Source organism: Macaca thibetana, chromosome 6 (assembly GCF_024542745.1).
Source record: "Macaca thibetana thibetana isolate TM-01 chromosome 6, ASM2454274v1, whole genome shotgun sequence".
NCBI lineage: Eukaryota > Metazoa > Chordata > Mammalia > Primates > Cercopithecidae > Macaca > Macaca thibetana.
The window spans coordinates 27,600,686-27,618,753 of NC_065583.1; the positions used below are offsets into that span (position 1 = coordinate 27,600,686).

Below are 18,068 nucleotides of genomic sequence, written 5' to 3' on the forward strand. Positions count from 1 at the left end.
CCGAAAGAGCACAGGGCTAGATCTGCTTCTGCCCTTACCAGTGAACCGTGGATGTGTACCTGGGCAAATGGAATGGTAAGAGGCAGCATTTATTGAGTTCATACAGAGTACTTTCTAATACCTTTATCTTATTTTCCCTTCACAACAACTCTGAGATTTTAATCCCCATTGCACAGATGAATAAGGGGAAGCTCAGAAAGGTTGTTTAAATTCCCAGGGTCATAGAACTAGTGAGTGGTGCAGCTGGGATTTGAATGCTAGTCTGCCTGGTTACAAGTCCAGATTTTTCCAATGCAAAACATTCCTCAAGAGTCTACCTTCCTGCCTAGGTGAGTCCACAAATGAGGTTGTACAATGTATGTTCTGTAACTTTAGAATCAGAGGTGACTCACGTTGCAATCTTACCATGTGTTTGGCACTGTGCAAGGCCAGTCCTTCCAAATAACCCTGTGAACTTGGTGCTAATAGTATTCTCTGTCTGTAGATTTGGCAACTGTGGCTCATGGACCTTAAGTAACTTGTTCAAAGTCATTCAGTTAGTAAGAAACAGGCTGGGGTTTGAATCCAGGTCAAATCCACTTCAAAGCCTGTGCTCCTAACAGGATGACCAAATAGTTTGTCACCCAAACAGGACACATTTGAGAGTGAAAGGCACTATTAATAATTATGTCAAGACAGCAGGCATAAACCTCAGTTCTTGACCACTGTGCTCATCCAAATGGGCTCTTTCTATCCCTCAGGACCACCAGGAATCATAACGTGGAGAAGAAACCCATTTCATCTGGCACCACCGCCATTTTTATTATTACAATTTACTTAGAAAGCATTGTAAGAAAGAGGTAAAGTCCTGTGGGAATGAGGCATTTGAAACTTGGTGCTTGAGACTTTTAGAAAGGGATGAATGTAATTGCCTTGGGAGTTGCTATAAGAAGCAGTAATAGGGCAGCTGGGACCCTCCTCACCTTTCCAGCACTCTCCTGACTGCAGGCACTGGGTAGAAAGGAGAGATGGATTAAAAGGAGAACTCCAAGGAAATGGAGATGAATGCCTTTAGATTTGGTATGTAAGAAGAACGGCATTTCTTAGGTACATAAAAGAGACCAGACCCTTATCAGGATAGTGCTTGAAAACACACATACCTCTAACCCAGGACTAGTACCACACAGTGGCAATGGTGGTGGTTGTCTCAACTGTACTCTTGGAGGAGTGCTGGGAGGATTTTCTGCTTTGGAATTCCCAGAATTCTACCTTAAGTGCCTTAATCCTTTGAGTAAAAGTTCATTTCTCTAGGAGACCAGTTTCAAAAAGAAACCACCATAGAACCATTTGAGTCCATTATCAGTCATAAACATGGGGGAGCTTATTACATAGCAGACTTTCTTTTGAATCTTACAGTTGTCTAGGATGTTGGAAAGGTGAGTTTTGATAGAGAAATGGGCATAGGGGAAGTTTTGGGACCTGGGTTTTTGTCCAGAGAAGGCATCTTAGTGTGGGGTCTTGGGTAGCCAAGATCTTAGTGGAGCCTAAGTGGTACACAGCAGAGCAAGAGTGCTGGGGAGAAGACGGCAGTGGGAGGGCAAAGTTCACCACTGTAGCATTGACTATGCCAAGTTCCAGGGCCAATGGCTTTGCAGAGAACTAGCAAGGTCATGGGAGTCAGAGTGGTACAAGGCAAAGAGGACAGGGAGCCAGGACCCTGGGGTGCTGAGGCCAGCTCTGTTAATGAGAGTCTCTGAGCAAGTTAATCTCCCTATGATGCCTCATCTACCACATATAAAGCTTGGCTGAAAATGTAATCATCTCTAAGTTCTTTTTCAGCTCTAATACCAAATGTGACTCTAGACTGTGTCACTAAGTGAATCTTGCTGTGCCTAAGTGGGTGGCTTAGAGTTAAGAGGCTCTTGACTGGAGAGCAGGCGTGACTTGAGCCACTGATCTCTCCCCTCCACATTACCCCTTCTCCTCGCCTTAATTCTCTTGATGACCAAGGGAGCTTTTAGCCTCTCCTTCTCTCATTTATCCTTTTAAGCAAGAGAGAAGGGAGGCTGCGTAAAGGCTTCTGGTAGCTCTCTCTCTCCCACTCAGGATCCCAGGAGGGAGATCAGAAATTTGATAAGAGAGAACTGAGAAAAGTTAAGGTCCTAGACTACTAACTGCAGCAAGGATAAAATCTCATCTGGAGATGGCCTGAGGACTGACTACAAAGTCTAAGGGAATACACTGGGTCACAGGGGCTAAGACATTTAGCCTCTTGGTGTTTTGGTTTTCTCATCTTTAATGGGGACACAGGGGTAGACTAAGATTTAATAGACATCTATGTTGACAGCAACTAGGCTGGGTGGTTTAAGTTTTATCTCATTTAATCTTCACAACAACTTCCTTTCAGGGGAAATATTATCTTCATCTTTCGGAGGAAAAACCAGCAGTGTAGAGGAGATAAATCACTTGCCCACTTATGCAGTTCAGTAGCAGTAAAGCTGGGCTGGGCATAGTGGCTCACGCCTGTAATCCCAGCACTTTGGGAGGCCGAGGTAAGTGGATCACCTGAGGTCAGGAGTTCGAGACCAGCCTGACCAATATGGTGAAACCCCGTCTCTACTAAAAATACAAAATAATTTTTGTTTGTGTATTTGGGCGTGGTGGTGTGTGCCTGTAATCCTAGCTACTCGGGAGGCTGAGGCAGGAGAATTGCTTGAACCCAGGAGGCGGAGGTTGCAGTGAGCTGAGATCATACCATTGCATTCCAGCCTGGGTGACAGAGTGAGACTCCCTCTCAAAAAACAAAAAAAAAAAAAAAAAAAAAAAAAAAAAAACAAAAAAACCAAAACAGCAACGACAACAACAACAACAACAACAAAGAAGTAGTAAAGAAGTAGTAAAGTTGGGATGCACACCAGGTCTGCATGACCCTAAGATTCAAAGCTGGTTCACTGCATCCTGCTGCCATTTTCTGAGAAGTCTGATTTCATCATCCTCCTGGCTCACTCAGCAGGCTCTAGTATAGATGATGGGGAAGGGAGCTGACTGCCTCGGTCCAAGTCTCATTTATTAATTAGCCTGGCATTTGGGGTAACTCACTTAACATCTCTGAGTTTTAGTTTCCTCATCTATATATAATGGAGGATTAGAATAGTTCTTACCCCATGTATTTGTTGTGATGATTAAATAAAATTACCTGTAATGGGTTTAAGTGCCTATGGCAAAGGCTCCATACATTTTAGCTCTTATTATTAATAATATTATTATTCTTTCTTTTTTTTTTGAGACAGAGTCTTACTCTGTCACCCAGGCTGGAGTGCAGTGGCATGATCTTGGCTCACTGCAACCTCTGCCTCCTTGTCCAAGCAATTCTCCTGTCTCAGCCTCCCGAGTAGTTGAGATTACAGGCTCCCACCACCACATCCAGCTAATTTTTGTATATTTACTAGATACAGGGTTTTGCCATGTTGGCCAGGCTAGTCTCGAATTCCTGACCTCAGGTGATCCGCCCACCTTGGCCTCCCAAATTGCTGGGATTACAGGCATGAGCCACCATGCTTGGTCAATAATATTATTATTCTTAAACTGTATGCAAACAACATACAAATAAATCCTGTGGCTCCCCTGGATTTGTGATTGGATGGGGTCTTTCGATAAATTCCTGGTGGCTTCAAGTGCCACTAGTGAAAGCTAATAAGTCATCCCACCATCATCAGAAAAACCATCCTGACCCCAGCACTTTGGGAAGCCAAGGTAGGAAGTGAGCCCAGGAGTATGAGACCAGCCTGGACAACATAGTGAAATCCTGTCTACACATATGCATGCACTCACTCATGTGCGCGTGCCCCCACACCCAGACACACAATTAGCTGGGTGTGGTGGTATACACCTGTGGCTCCACCTACTTGGGAGGCTGAGGTGGGAGAATTTCTTGAGTCCAGGAGGTAAAGGCTGCAGTGAGCTGTGATTATGCCACTCACTCCAGCCTGGGCAACAGAGCAAGATCCTCTCTCTCTTTGACTCTCTCTCTCTCTCTCTCTCTCTCACACACACACACACACACACAAGAAAAACCATCCTGACATTTCCACAATTCACAAGGAAGGTTTATAATAGTTCATCATTTGATCAATACCCATGAAGTAGGGAACACAGATATGCTGACCACCTTCGTCATATGTAAATCTTGAGTCACACAGATAGAAGTGGGACAGAAATCTTACAAATTTTGTAGAGATAGGGTCTTGCTGTCTTGCCCAGGCTAATCTCAAACTCCTGGCCTCAAGTGATCCTCCTGCCTCAGTCTCCCAAATTGTTGGGATTATAGGTGTGAGCCACTATGCCTGGCTCCCTTTTTTTAAAAAAAATTTCCAAGCCCAGACCTTTTATCTACTGTGTAATGGAGAATAAAAGTGAGTGAGTTTTATGGAGAACTGGGTCTCCGTTTTATATATATGTTATATATATGTGTGCGTATGTGTAAATATATGCATATATATACATATATATGCATATGAATATGTAGATGGCTATATTCATGAGGAAAGGGCAAAGAATAGGCCCTGGAACTTTCCTATTGCAAGAAGGGATACATTCAAGCTAGGTTCCATGCCTGTCCCCTCTGCAATTTTTAGAAATTTAATTTCTGGACTACAACTCAGAGTGACTCCCCAACTCTATCTAATTCAGCTCCTGGGCTGTATGTACCAGGACCAGGCCAAATTCATTCCTCTCCTGCAGGCTTTCTCCAGGAACTGGTGTCCATCAAACCCCATTGCAGATTTATTGAAATGCTCTCACCTTGGTGTGTTCCCTTCAAAAAGCTTACTCAATATGGGCTGCAGCTGATGTCTAGGAGCCAACAGGGTTGGTGTTAAGCACGAGGCTCTGGGGCGCGATAATAAACATGTTTCCACGCCCCAGTTGTCCGCCTTGCCACCTAGGTGCCGGCCTGCTGTTCCCACTCAAAACTCTGCTAGGCCTGCCCACTCTCCTGTCCATTCCATGATACAACAGCGGCCTCTTGTGGCCATCACCAGCTCTACAGGGACTATTGTCTGGTGTGTCAGTGGGTTTCAGGGTTTTCTTCATTCTTTCCATTTATACTTAGTGAGCTCTACTGTGTGCCAGGCATGGTGCTAGACACTATGGACAGAGCAGAAAGCAGAACAAAGTCCTTGCTCTCCTAAGGGTGGGCCAGGTGGGCCTCAGAAGTGCCTCATGGCCAGTGTGGAGGCTTTGGCTTTTATCCTGAGAAGCGATTGGAAGTTTCTGGGTAGAAGGGTAGAACAATGTGACTTAAGAAAAGAAAAAAACCCATGCTTGTGCCTGAGTCCTATCCCCAGAGATTCTGATTACATTGGTCTGAGATATGGCCTGGGGATTAGAATTGCTAAACCTCTCCAGGTGTTTCTAATGTGTAGCCAAGGGTGGGATCACTCTGGCTTCTGGAATACAGTATGGACTAAAGGGGCCAAGGGAAGAAGCAGGAAGTATAGCTGGGAGGCTATTGCTGTAACAGAGGTGAGACGTGTGACTGGCTCAGACCTCAGTGAAAGCAGTGAAGGTGAAGAGAAGCGGTTAGATTCTGGATTTATCTTAAAGGTAGAACTCTCAAGGTTTGCTGGTGGATTGGATGCAGGGTGTAAGAGAAAGTGAAAAGTCAGGATGACTTCCAGAGTTTTACTCCAAGCAACTGGAAGGTGGCAGTTTCCATTCGCTAAGGTGGGGAAGACTGCGGGAGGACCAGGTTTTACCAGAGAGGGGAATCAGGAGTTTGATTTCGTGCATGTTAATTTAGAGATGTCTATTTGAGATCCAAACAGAGATGCTAAAACAGTGTGTTCAGGAGAAATGTTCAGGCTGGATGTCTAAGTTTATGTGCCATCAGAGATGGTATTTAAAGCCTTATGGCTGGATGGGATCAGTTAGGGAGGAAGCAAAGATAAAAGAGAGACGTCCAGGGGAGCCCCCAGGGCACTCCAGTATAGGAAGGAAATAGGTAGAGAGCCAAGGGTGAGTGGTGCTCCAGGAACCCAAGTGAAAAAGTGTTTTAAGAATGAAGGAGTTATCAATAGTCACGAGCTGCTGACTGGCCAAGTGAGATGAGCACTCAGAACTGACCACTGGAATTAGCAGCATGGAGGTCACAGAAGACCACAACACCATGGGAGGGTTTGGGAGAGGGGCAAGGGCCTCTTTGTAGAATGGGAGGAGAAGATTTGGGGACAGAGAGAATAAAAATTCTTTTGCAAAATTTCACTGTAAAGGGAGGGTGTTAGAGAACAGAATCAAGAAAGGTTTTTTTTTGTGTGTGTTTTAATATGAGAGAATTAGCATGTTTAAATTTTTGTTGGAAGAGATCCTCCAGCACAGGAAAAAATGAGTAGATACTTTAATAGAAACAGACACTTATTAAGCACATTTTTATGTTCCTGGCACTGTGTTTAATGCTGCACATAAATTATTTTTCCTCACATTTCTTTCTCACTACAATCCTATGAAGAGGTTTTATTATTATTATTTTTAACTTTTAATTTTTGTGGGTACATAATAAGTGTATATATTTATGGGTTACATGAAATATTTTGATTCAGGCATGCAATATGTAGCAATCATATCAGGGTAAGTCCCCTCAAGCATTTATCCTTTGTGTTACAAACAAGTCAGTCATACTCTTTTAGTTATTAAAAAAATGTACAACTAAATTATTTTTGATGGCAGTCACCCTGTTGTGCTAGCAAATACTAGGTCTTATTCATTCTTTTTTTTGGAGATGAGTCTAGCTCTGTCACCACCCAGGGTGGAGTGCAGTGGTGTGATCTCAGCTCACTACAACTTCTGCCTCCCGGGTTCAAGCAATTCTCCTGCCTCATCCTCCCAAGTAGCTAGGACTATAGGCGCATACCACCACACCTGGCTAATTTTTTGTATTTTAGTAGAGACAGGGTTTCACAGTATTGCCCAGGCTGGCCTTGAACTCCTGAGCTCAGGCAATCTGCCTGCCTCTGCTAGGGTTACAGTCATGAGCCACCATGCCTGGCCTCATTCTTTCTATTTTATTTTTTAATAGTCATTAGCCATCCTCACTTCCCTCCCTCCCCCACTACCCTTCCCAGCCCCTGGTAATTATCCTTCTTCTCTCTTTTTTTGTTTTGTTTTTTGTTTTCTGTTTCTGAAACACAGTCTTGCTCTGTAGGAGATGGGTCAGACTGGTGGGAGAAACTACGGGGAAAGGAGCAGGCCTTCTGAAAGGTCGGAGGCTCTGCATAGCTTCAGGGGAGAATAGCTGAAGGCAGCTGTTCTCTGACCCTGAGGCAGAAGGCAAGGAGTAGGTACAAAGGAGTGTAGGGGAATTTATCTTGATCAAACTTGTTTACTTATGTTGACCAGGAACTGACCTTTGATCATCCATGCAAGATGTTCCCTGAAAGGGGAACAATAAATGTTAATTACCTACAGGTTGTGTTAGCTCCAGGTTTTTGGCATTGTGCCTACATTGAATAAAAGCAAGCAGCTCCAGCTTCTCGGGACTGTTCTCTGGCCACTAGAGCCAGGCAGTCACCTAGTTGCTCTTATGCTGCATACCTGTGTCTGAGTACTCATTTCTTCCATCAGCAAGGGTCTGTAGGACAGACCTGGCATTGCTCTGTTGCCCAGGCTGGAGTGCAGTGGCATGATCTTGGCTCATTGCAACCTCTCCCTCCTGGTTTCAAGTGATTCTCATGCCTCAGCCTCCCAAGTAGCTGGAATTACAGGCATATGCCACCACGCCCAGGTCATTTTTGTATTTTTAGCAGATACATGGTTTTGCTACGTTGGCCAGGCTGGTCTCAAACTCCTGGCCTCAAGTGATCCGCCCACTTTGGCCTTCCAAAGTGCTGGGAGTACAGGTGTGAGTCACCACCCCCGGCCCATCCTCCTAATCTCTATCTCCATGAGTTCGATTGTTTTAATTTTCGGCTTCCACAAATAAGTGAGAACATGAAAAATTTGTCTTTCTGTGCCTGGCTTATTTTACTTAACATAATGATTGAGGAGGCTCTATTACTATCTTCAACTTATAGACAAGGGAGCCTGAGCTTTGAGAAAGAAATGAACATTTCCATAGACACATAGCCAATAAAATGGGAGAGCAGAGGTTCCGCCCTGGAATCCCCTTCAGAGCTAGAGTCCTTAACACTTGCTCTGCACAGCTCAGCCATCAGCCTTCCAGTATGTGGGATACCCTTTTAAATGTCTGAATTTTTAGTGTTCAGTTAGAAGGGATGAAATGACTCAAACGACCATCAAAGAAATTGACAACCAAAAGTAATCATGACTACGGCGCTATCTTACAAGTCTCCAAGTGTCTAGAAAAGCTTCCGCAATTATTTTACTCTTTACTCTGTCATCCCAAACACAGTGTTGCTGTTGCACAGAGCTGTTTACTGCCTGGAACATCCTGGGCACTCAACCTGACCATGCTTGTAGTGATGTACATGTCTGCAGGGCACAGCCTGACCGATTCCATTAAACACACTCGCTCCTTTGTTGCCAGCCTTGATGCTCAGATGTACTCCCTACCTCTTCCTCAAACCCATCCCTCTCTGCACTAGGCAGCATGACCTTCCCAGCACAGTGTCTGCGGATGAACACTATTGGAATAGTCCATATCCTTGGTAAGAAGCCAAAAGAAACAGTAGCTAAACTAAGTTGAATAATGTCCCCCTATCCAAATTTCATGTCCATCTGGAACCTCAGAATGTGACTTTATTTAGAAATAGGATCTTTGTAGGTATAATTAGTTGAGGTGAGGTTATACTGGATTAGGGTGAACCCTACTTTTGAACCTCAGAATGTGACTTTATTTAGAAATAGGATCTTTGTAGGTATAATTAGCTGAGGTGAAGTTATACTGGATTAGGGTGAACCCTACTCCAGTGACTGTCCATTCTTATAATAAGAGAAAACAGAGACACAGACACACAGGGAGAACACCATCCATGTGACAATGAAGACAGAGACTGGAGTAATCCAGCTACAAGCCAAGACATGCCAAGGATTGTTAGCAACACCAGAAGCTAGGAAGAAGTGAGAAAGGATCCTTCCCTGGAGCCTTCAGAGAGAACATAACCCCTGTCAATGCCTTGATTTCAAGTCCAGCCTCCAGAACTGTGACAGAATACATTTCTATTGTCTTGAGCAATCAATTTTGTGGTAATTTGGTATGGTAGCTCAAGGAAATTAACATAGTACCCATTGGTCAGAACTTGGCAGTACACCTGTGAAGAATTTTGTGGTACCCTCATGTGCCATGCACATAAATCAGTGCTGCACTGGATTGAGATCACCATTAAGAATGCATTAAGAGGCTCGGAGCGGTGGCTCACACCTGTAATCTCAGCACTTTGGGAGGCCGACACAGGTGAATCATCTGAGGTCAGGAGTTCGAGCCCAGCCTGGCCAACATGGTGAAACCCCATCTCTATAAAAATACAAAAATTAGCTGGGTATGATGGCAGGTGCCTGTAATCCCAGCTACTCAAGAGGCTGAGGTAGAGGTTTCAGTGAGCTGAGATCACACCATTGCACTCCAGCCTGGGCAACTGACGGAGACTCCATCTCAAAAACAAACAAACAAACAAAAAAACGCACCAAAAAAACCCAAAAAAGAATGCATTAAGGAGAGGCATAAAAATGATACATCTGGGGGGATCTTTGGAGATAATGTAGTTCAGCCAGCTTATTTTAAAGATGTGGAGAGTAAAGTCCAGGTAGGGCAAGGGGCTTCTCCAAAGTCACATGGCTATTTGATTGCAGGCCCCACATAGGTTTGGTTCATACTGGATCCTCTGTAACCTGGAATCCTGCTTGGCACCTAGCAGGTGCTCAATAAACATTTGTTGACTAAATGAATGAACAGAATGCAAATACACTATCTCCAGCTCAGGATTCCTTCAAATAATGTTCTCATGATACTTGCTAAGAGTAAAATTAACATTACTTAGTTTAAGTTGGCAATCACTTTTCTTTACATACTCAGGCTAATACCTACCAGCTACAAATTGATTTCATTTTGTTGAAAATGTGAAGACTTCTTGGAGACTTAGCCAGAGAAAATGTCTAATATTGAAGCATAATGTTTTGTAGTTTTCCCTTTACCATGTAAAAAGGACTTTCTTGTCCCATTTGGACATTCCTCTTAATTGCTGAGTTTCCTAAAATAAAGTGCCACCTAAAATTAACTAATATTATACCAATCCATTGACTGTAGTTACATTTAGCCTCAGGACTTGAAGATAAATTTTGACTGGTTGTTCACAAGGATAAAGGCAACATAACTAATAGCTACCATTTATTTGGCAACTATGATATGTCAGATATTCATTAAGCACTTTGTTATATTATCACAAATCTTCACAATAAAGATTAATAACTTTTACAGTATTGATTTTTCCCTTGCTGTCCAATAAGGCAGCCACTAGCCTTCTAAGAAGCTTTTTGGAGGCTGACATTAGCAGTGATATGTTCATGGTTTGGCAAACATATAGGAGGATGCTCTTCAGAGTTCTGAAACTTTGAAGAACTTATCTTGCAGATAAAGTCCTTCAAGTGTGCAGTGACATATCTCCAGAGATGTTTGTAAAAGCAAAAGATTGGAAACAAACATCCAAAATGTCCATCAAGAGGGGTTGGCTAAAGGGTACATTCCATTACAAGAATGCCAGCAAGTCACTCAAAAGACTCAAAAGAATGAGGCAGATCTATGGGTACTGGTATGTAAAAATGTCCAAGATATAGGATCTGCGGAGTACAGTCATATTTGTATAAAAATACAATTATATAGAATGTATATAGGAAGTGAGGTGGGAAGTAAAGATGGTATATTATTTGTGTAAAATGAAGACAGTTAGGGAGCATATATATAGAAAGGAAGGAAGGAAGGGAGGGAGAAAATTCCTGGAAGGAAGCATAAAATACTGAATATATGGGTAGTATAACTAGGGAGCCGGAGGTGGGAGGCAAAGAGTGTTTCTTTTTTAACCTAAAAACCTTCTACACTGTTCATATTTTTAAACAATGTGCATGGATTACATTTATAATTTAAAACTGAACTGAGTTATTTAAAAATAATAAGAATTTAGAGGGTATGTGACTTGTCATTAATATCCCTGGGGGCTGCAAAGAGACCACAAAGAAACCACCCAAGCTTATTTCTGCACTGATGCTCAGAAATTTTTAAGAAGTTGGCTCTTAGCATAATGTATACTGATACATGAAAGCTCAGGTTAATAACATGCTCAGAATAGACCAGGGATAGCAGCACTGAACACATTCAAAGTGGAGTTGGCCAAGCTGTTAGAGGAAAGATATTCCAGAGAGCAAATGTTGGGCAGATGGATGGTGCAAGATGTTTCCCAAAATGTTACCAAGTCTCAAAAGGATACAGAAAAATGTAATATGTAACATGAATTCTTAATTTGCAAGGGGCCTCTTTTTCTCTTAAGGAAACATTCATTTCCAAATACTCTCTCCTGACTTGGTGCTAATGTGTGAGCCACTAGATAGTAAGCTATACAATCACAGAGTGATCCTAATGTTTACTGATTGCTTTCTCTGAGCCTGGCATTTTAGCCCTCACAACAACCTGACGAGATAGGATTTTCACAAATAAGTGAAGTGGTAAAAGTAATAAAAACTTGTCTAAGGTCACTTGGTGAGCAAGTGGGGGAGTCCTCCTTCGACCCTCCTACCTGCTAATAAGGTATATGCATTTCAGCATTCTAGAGAGGTGAGGGTCCCCGGGCATCATCTTAGTCTACTAGTAGTGGCTAAGGTGAGCCTAGGACTCAGGTGTCCATTCCCAGTGCGACTTCTTTCACCCTAACCATCTTCCCCTTAGATCTCCCAGTATGTATATAGGTGTCTTGGACAACGTTGAGTGGAATTTAATTGAGGATATTACATGTCCAGTAATGTAACAGAACTCCAATAATGAGGTTCCTTTCTGAAACTGGCATTCCCCTAACCTGAATACCCATTTTTATTTTTGCCCTTTTCCCATGTCCTTGAGCACCACTTGTTAGTTCCATAGTCTATGAAAGGTGGGTTACTGAAGCACCACTTACTTTAACTTCATCTAAACCAAAAATATATATGAAAGTAAAGGTTCGTTATTTAGCCTTCTTCTAACACATATTTTGAAGTGTAACACTGATCATGTCACTCCTCTCTTTAAAACCATTTAATTTGTTCTTAGAATGAAGATAAATTCCTAGCCTCAACTTATGAGGGGGCTCTGCAATTGGCTCTGGCCATCTCTGAAATATCGGAAGCCATGCTGGTCTTCTTTTGTCTGCTCAAATGCACCTGCACCTTGGCTTTTATCTTTTACGGCCTTTGTACATGCTTTTACATCTGCCTGGAACATTCTTCCCCTGAGCATCTCCTTCACAGCAATCAGCTAAAAGACTGCTTCTTTGCAGAGACCTTCTGCAAGACCCTGGGTAGACATTTGAGTCTCTTGTAACGTTCATACTTACTTGATCATGACATGTCTTCCCCAGGAGATTCTGGCCTCCAGAAGGGCAGGGACTACCACATTTATCACTCTGGGTTTAGCTGTCAGCAACCAGCCTGGCATGTGCTAGGTGCCCTATTAATAGTTGTTGATTAAATAAATGAGAGGAGAGGAAAACCTATACAACACACGTAAGAGAGCTTAGAAAGCCTAACAGTTTTACATATCTATGATTGCAGAGCTTCTCACTATTTTATACCCAGACATAATAACATTGTTTATAATGATGTCACCGAGTTATTGACAACAGCTCTGTTCAGTATGTTGCCAGAGAAGGTTGTACTGAAATTCGTTGGAAAACTACTTCTGTTAAAATGTTCAAATTGAAAAATGTCTTCTTCCAATGGGAATATTAACTATCTGAAAAAACAAAACATTTAGCAAAATACCTATTGATGCCAGATAAAGTGTTACTGTATTTGAATTAATGTAAGCTGTATTTATAAATTTTTATATTGCAGATGGGTACATTTTATTTTTCTCCACTTTACTCAGTCCCCAGGAGGTTCACGGATAAGAAAATAAATGAAGCCGGGTATGGTGACTCATGCCTGTAATCCCAGCTTTTTGGGAGGCTGAGGTGGGGAGATCAACTGAGGTCCAGCCTGGCCAACATGGTGAAACCCTGTCTCTACTAAAAATATAAAAATCAGTGAGGTGTGGTGGTGGGTTCCTGTAATCCCAGCTACTTGGGAGGCTGAGGCACTAGAATCACTTGAACTGGGAGGAGGAGGTTGTAGTGAGCCAAGATCATGCTACTGCACTCTAGCCTGGGTGAGAGAGTAAGACTCTGTCTCAAAAAAAAAAAAAAAAAAAAAAAAGGGCCGGACACAGTGGCTTACCTCTGTAATCCCAGGACTTTGGGAGGCCAAGGTGGGTGGATCACAAGGTCAGGAGATCGAGACCATCTTGGCCAATGTGATGAAACCCCGTCTCTACTAAAATACAAACAAACAAACAAAAACAAAACAAAACAAAAAACCATTAGCTGGGTGTGGTGGCATGTGCCTGTAATCTTAGCTACTTGGGAGGCTGAGGCAGGCGAATCGCTTGAACCCAGGAGGCGGAGGTTGCAATGAGCTGAGATCGCACCATTGTACTCCAGCCTGGTGACAGAGCAAGACTCAGTCTCAAAAAAAAAAAAAAACAAAACAAACAAACAAAAAACAAAAAAAGAAAAAAAACAGAAAGAAAATAAATGAACTTCTTTCTCCATTAGCTTGTCATTGCCATTTTCAAATGGCTTGCCCATAAATTCCAATATTTTTCTCAAAATAAAGTGGTAAAATCTTCAGTCTTTTATTTTCTTACCCACTTCCTTTGTGTTCCAGAATAGCCAAGTAGATTACCTTCATCTTCATCAAGTAAAAAGGTACATTGAAGCCTAGGTGCTAAATGATTTCCTTAATGTCACGTAATTTATCAGTATTGACCCATCCACTACATCTGATGATGCAACAAGTATTTAGTGATTGCCACCTTGGTGCCAGGCTCTGTTTTAGCTGCGGGGAATATAAGATAGGTAAGGTCTCTGTTTTAATGGAGCTCATGTTTTAGATGGGGGAAATAGAGAATAAACAATAAATTAAAAAATTAATATCAAATACTGACAAATACTATGATAAAAATAAAGGAAAAAAGAAAAAGAGGGTATTAAACCCTCATCCTAACCCCAACCTAGGAACACCTACTTTAGTATGGTCAGGGAGGCCTCTAATGGTGATAAGTAAGCTGAGATCTGAATTCTGAATGCTCAGAAACATCTGGGGAAGATCATTCTAGGCAGACGGGCAGCATGAAAAAGGTGGGGTTTTTTGGTTTGTTTTTGTTGTTTTTTGAAATGGCGTCTTGCTCTGTCTCCAGGCTGGAGGGCAGTGGCGCGATCTCCGCTCACTGCAACCTCCGCCTCCTGGGTTCAGGCAATTCTCCTGCCTCAGCCTCCTTAGTAGCTGGGACTACTAAGTCCATGGTGCATGCCACCATGCCCAGCTTTTGTATTTTTTAGTAGAGATGGGGTTTCACCATGTTGGCCAGGATGGTCTCGATCTCTTGACCTCGTGATTCTCCCACCTTGGCCTCCCAAAGTGCTGGGATTACAGGTGTGAGCCACTATGCCCAGCCCTGAAAAAGGTTTTAAGGTGGGAGCAGACTTAGTGTGTGTCTTAGAGGAACAGCAAAGAGGCCAGGGTGGCTGGGATATAATGGGTGAGGTGGAGAGTGGTGGGCAATGAGTTTGAACCCATAGGAGAGAGCCAGTTCTTATTAGCAGCCTGTAGGCCATGGCAAGGAGGATGGATTTTCTTCTGAATTTTTTTTTCAGTGAGGATAAATACTGTGACATGACATGATTTATTACTTTGACAATTCATTCCGGTGGCAGTGTGGGGAATGGATGACCTGGGGACAAAAGTGGAAGCAGGAAGCTCAGTAAGGACCATCAAATGGTACATGTGGGAGATGGCAGGGTCTTGGGCTAGGATGATATCAGTGGAGGTAGGGAGAAATGGATAGATTGCGTATGTTTTTTGAAGTGAGACAACAGGACTTGGGGACGTAACAGATGTGGAGAGTAAAGCAAATAGAGTCAAAGATGATGCTTTTGCTTGAGCAAACGAAATGATGGTGTCATTTACTGAGAGAAGACAGCACGGGTGATAAAGGAAAGGAATAAAGAATTCTATATTTGACATTCTAATTTTGAGATGCCATGAGATGTCTGGCCAAGTGGAGATGTCAAGTAGGAAGGGATTAGATCTACAAGTCTGAAAGGCTACATTTGGAGCTGCAATATACCTTTGGGAGTTATCAGTGTGAGGATGGCATTTAAAACTTTGGAAGTAGGTAATGCCACCAAGGAAGAGTGCTATGGAGAAGGGGTGGCCATACCTCCCAAGCCTTCATTCTTAATTCTCACATCAACTGATGGACATAGTCATAGATCACAGGATAAGTTCACTCCTTCTGTTCCATTAAATGCAGCAAACATTGTCTTTTCTGTATGAAAGGTGCCCTAAGATACAGAAGCTACAAAAATAGGTGCTAATATATTATGCCATCTGTCAAGTTGCTAAAAAATTGGTAAGGAGAGAAAATTCTAATGGAAAAGGTAGAATACGTTAACGTATTTGCAAGGGAGTGGGGAGGATCTTCAAAAGATAAATTTGGTAAGATAGGATCAGAACAGATCTTGGAGCGTCAAAGAATTAGATTTTTCCTGCTTACAGAACAGGGCACCATTGAAGATTTCTGATTTCCATGATCCCATTAACACTTTTCCTTCTGCATCCATGAATAATTCATCCTTCCATGTCTAGCTCAAATCTCACCTAGTCCATAAAGCATTGCCTATTCTCTGCTCACATACTCTTTTCATCTTTAAGTCCTCCTGTACTTATTATCTAGTGCTAATCCATTTAGCACTTGATACACTGACTCTTTCAGATGGTTTATGACAGGAACATCTTATTTTCTCAACGGGTCTGTAAATTCCTTCTAGGCAGGATCTGACTTAAATCCATAGCTCGGGCTCACGGCTAGGAACACAAGCTCTCAAATAATCCCTGTTGCGATAAGTATCGCCTCTTCAGGGAATTCTTTTCTGACCTAGATGAAGCTCTTTTGTTCTAGGCGTCTACAGAATAATTTCCTTTAGCACACTGCTCAGTTTTAAACTATACACTCCATATGTCACTATGTGAATTGGATCTGCTTTCCCATAGGATGTAAGTCCCCAAAGAGCAGAGATCATGTTTAGTTTTGCTTGCGGTTAGTGTTCCCAGTTTGGGTGCAACAAACATCTGCTAAAAATTAAATGAATATGCGTGAGCTTAGGTGTTCAAAGGATGAAAGGGCTTTAGAAGAGTGACCTCAGGAATGGTCCAATTGTCTGCTTACAGTTTCTGAAAGACTGAAATCCACAATGAAAAACTGCTACATGAGTGGGAGTGTCTTCTGATGAACTCCCTTCTGTTTACGGACAAACTATTTCCCAGAGGGTGGCCTTCTATCTGAATGAGGCCCCTTAAAGGCTGATTTATCATCACTTAGGACACTTGAGTCCTTCCTACGGCATAGCTGAGTTGGAGGCAGAGTGTTCCCAACTGTCAGGAAGAATAAGCATGCTGGCAGCAGCCTCAGATCCTCTAGGCAGATGGAGTGACATATGTGTATTTACATATATATATTTCCTAATCAATAGGTTCCAGCAAAAACATGAAAACTCAAGAAAATGATTGGAATTTAAGGGACTCTGAAGGAGTTTAATTCCTTAAAGAAAATTAGGGCCAGGTGCAGTGGCTCATGCCTATAATCTCAGCACTTAGGGAGGCCGAGGCGGGTGGATCACTTGAGGTCTGGAGTTTGAGACCAGCCTGTCTCTGCTAAAAATACAAAAATTAGCTGGGCGTGGTGGTATGCACCTATAGTCCCAGCCACCCAGGAGGCTGAGGCAGGAGGATCGTTTGAACTGGGGAGGTCAAGGTTGCAATAAGCCAAGATCGCGCCATTGCACTCCAGTCTGGGCGACAGAGCAAGACTCCATCAAAAAAAAAAAAAAAAAAAAAAAAAAGAAATCAGTGCGATTTTTTTTTTTTTAAGCTGCCGATGACTTTAGGAATAAAAACTAAGAGTATGCTTGAATGATCAAACTTTCCCCACCAAATATGTAAATCTTCTTTTCCAAATTAGGTACTTCTAGCATTTCTTCTAAGAAATGCATTTCCCGGGCCAGCCAAAAGGAGCTTTGAAATCTTCTAACTGTATTTTTGCCCCCCTGCCTGCTTCTGTGACTGTCTCCCTTCACTAGACACACAGGCCTACTTCTTCTGTTTCTCCAACAGGCCGACCTTGCCATTGCTCTTTCCTCTGCCTGGAGTACCCCTCCTAACTTTTGAATGTCTTGGTCCTCATAATTTGGGTCTCAGCACAATGCCCTTTTTGAAGGTGGTTTTCTGACCCCAGTGAATAGATATACACTGCCAGTCACTCTCTGTCACTGTGAAGTCCCTGGCTCATGGAAAAACACTTGGCATATAGCAGGTAGTCAGTAAATACCTGTTAATGAACAAATAGGTTAAGAAGAGCCAATTATGTCCCAGCAGAATCTGATACCCTGTCTGCTGTTTGAGCTACGTGTACTGGAGACAACAGAAATGACGACTTGAAGATTTAGCTTAGCACTTTCTTGTTTTGTGCATGCATGTGATCATCTTCAAGGAACATGGTTTGCAGTTTTATCCACCACAGAACCACATTTTGCTCCTGTCATTCATGTGAAGCTGACCTTGTCACACACTGCTTGTTGCCCACAACCTCCCTTTTTCCTCCTTTCTTAATTACAGAAGCCCAAACTTTGTGACAATGTGTCCAGTTAAAAATACACACACTCCTCTCCGCAGGCTTTCTTACAGTACAGCAGGTAGCCACATCTCCTAGTTCTGGCTGCTGCACAGCAGAAGCTGGGTGAGGCTTCGGGAAAGCTATCACTTTCTCGATAAAAAGGTACAAACTCAGCTGCTGTGTCCTGTGT

The 18,068-nt window shown here is 42.6% G+C and overlaps 1 protein-coding gene across 1 annotated transcript in view; it reads right to left on the reverse strand.

The window, feature by feature from the left end:
• Nucleotides 1-18,068, reverse strand: part of LOC126956755 (ubiquitin-conjugating enzyme E2 L3-like) — a 1,010,865-nt gene that overhangs the window by 557,400 nt on the left and 435,397 nt on the right. The window lies entirely within an intron of this gene.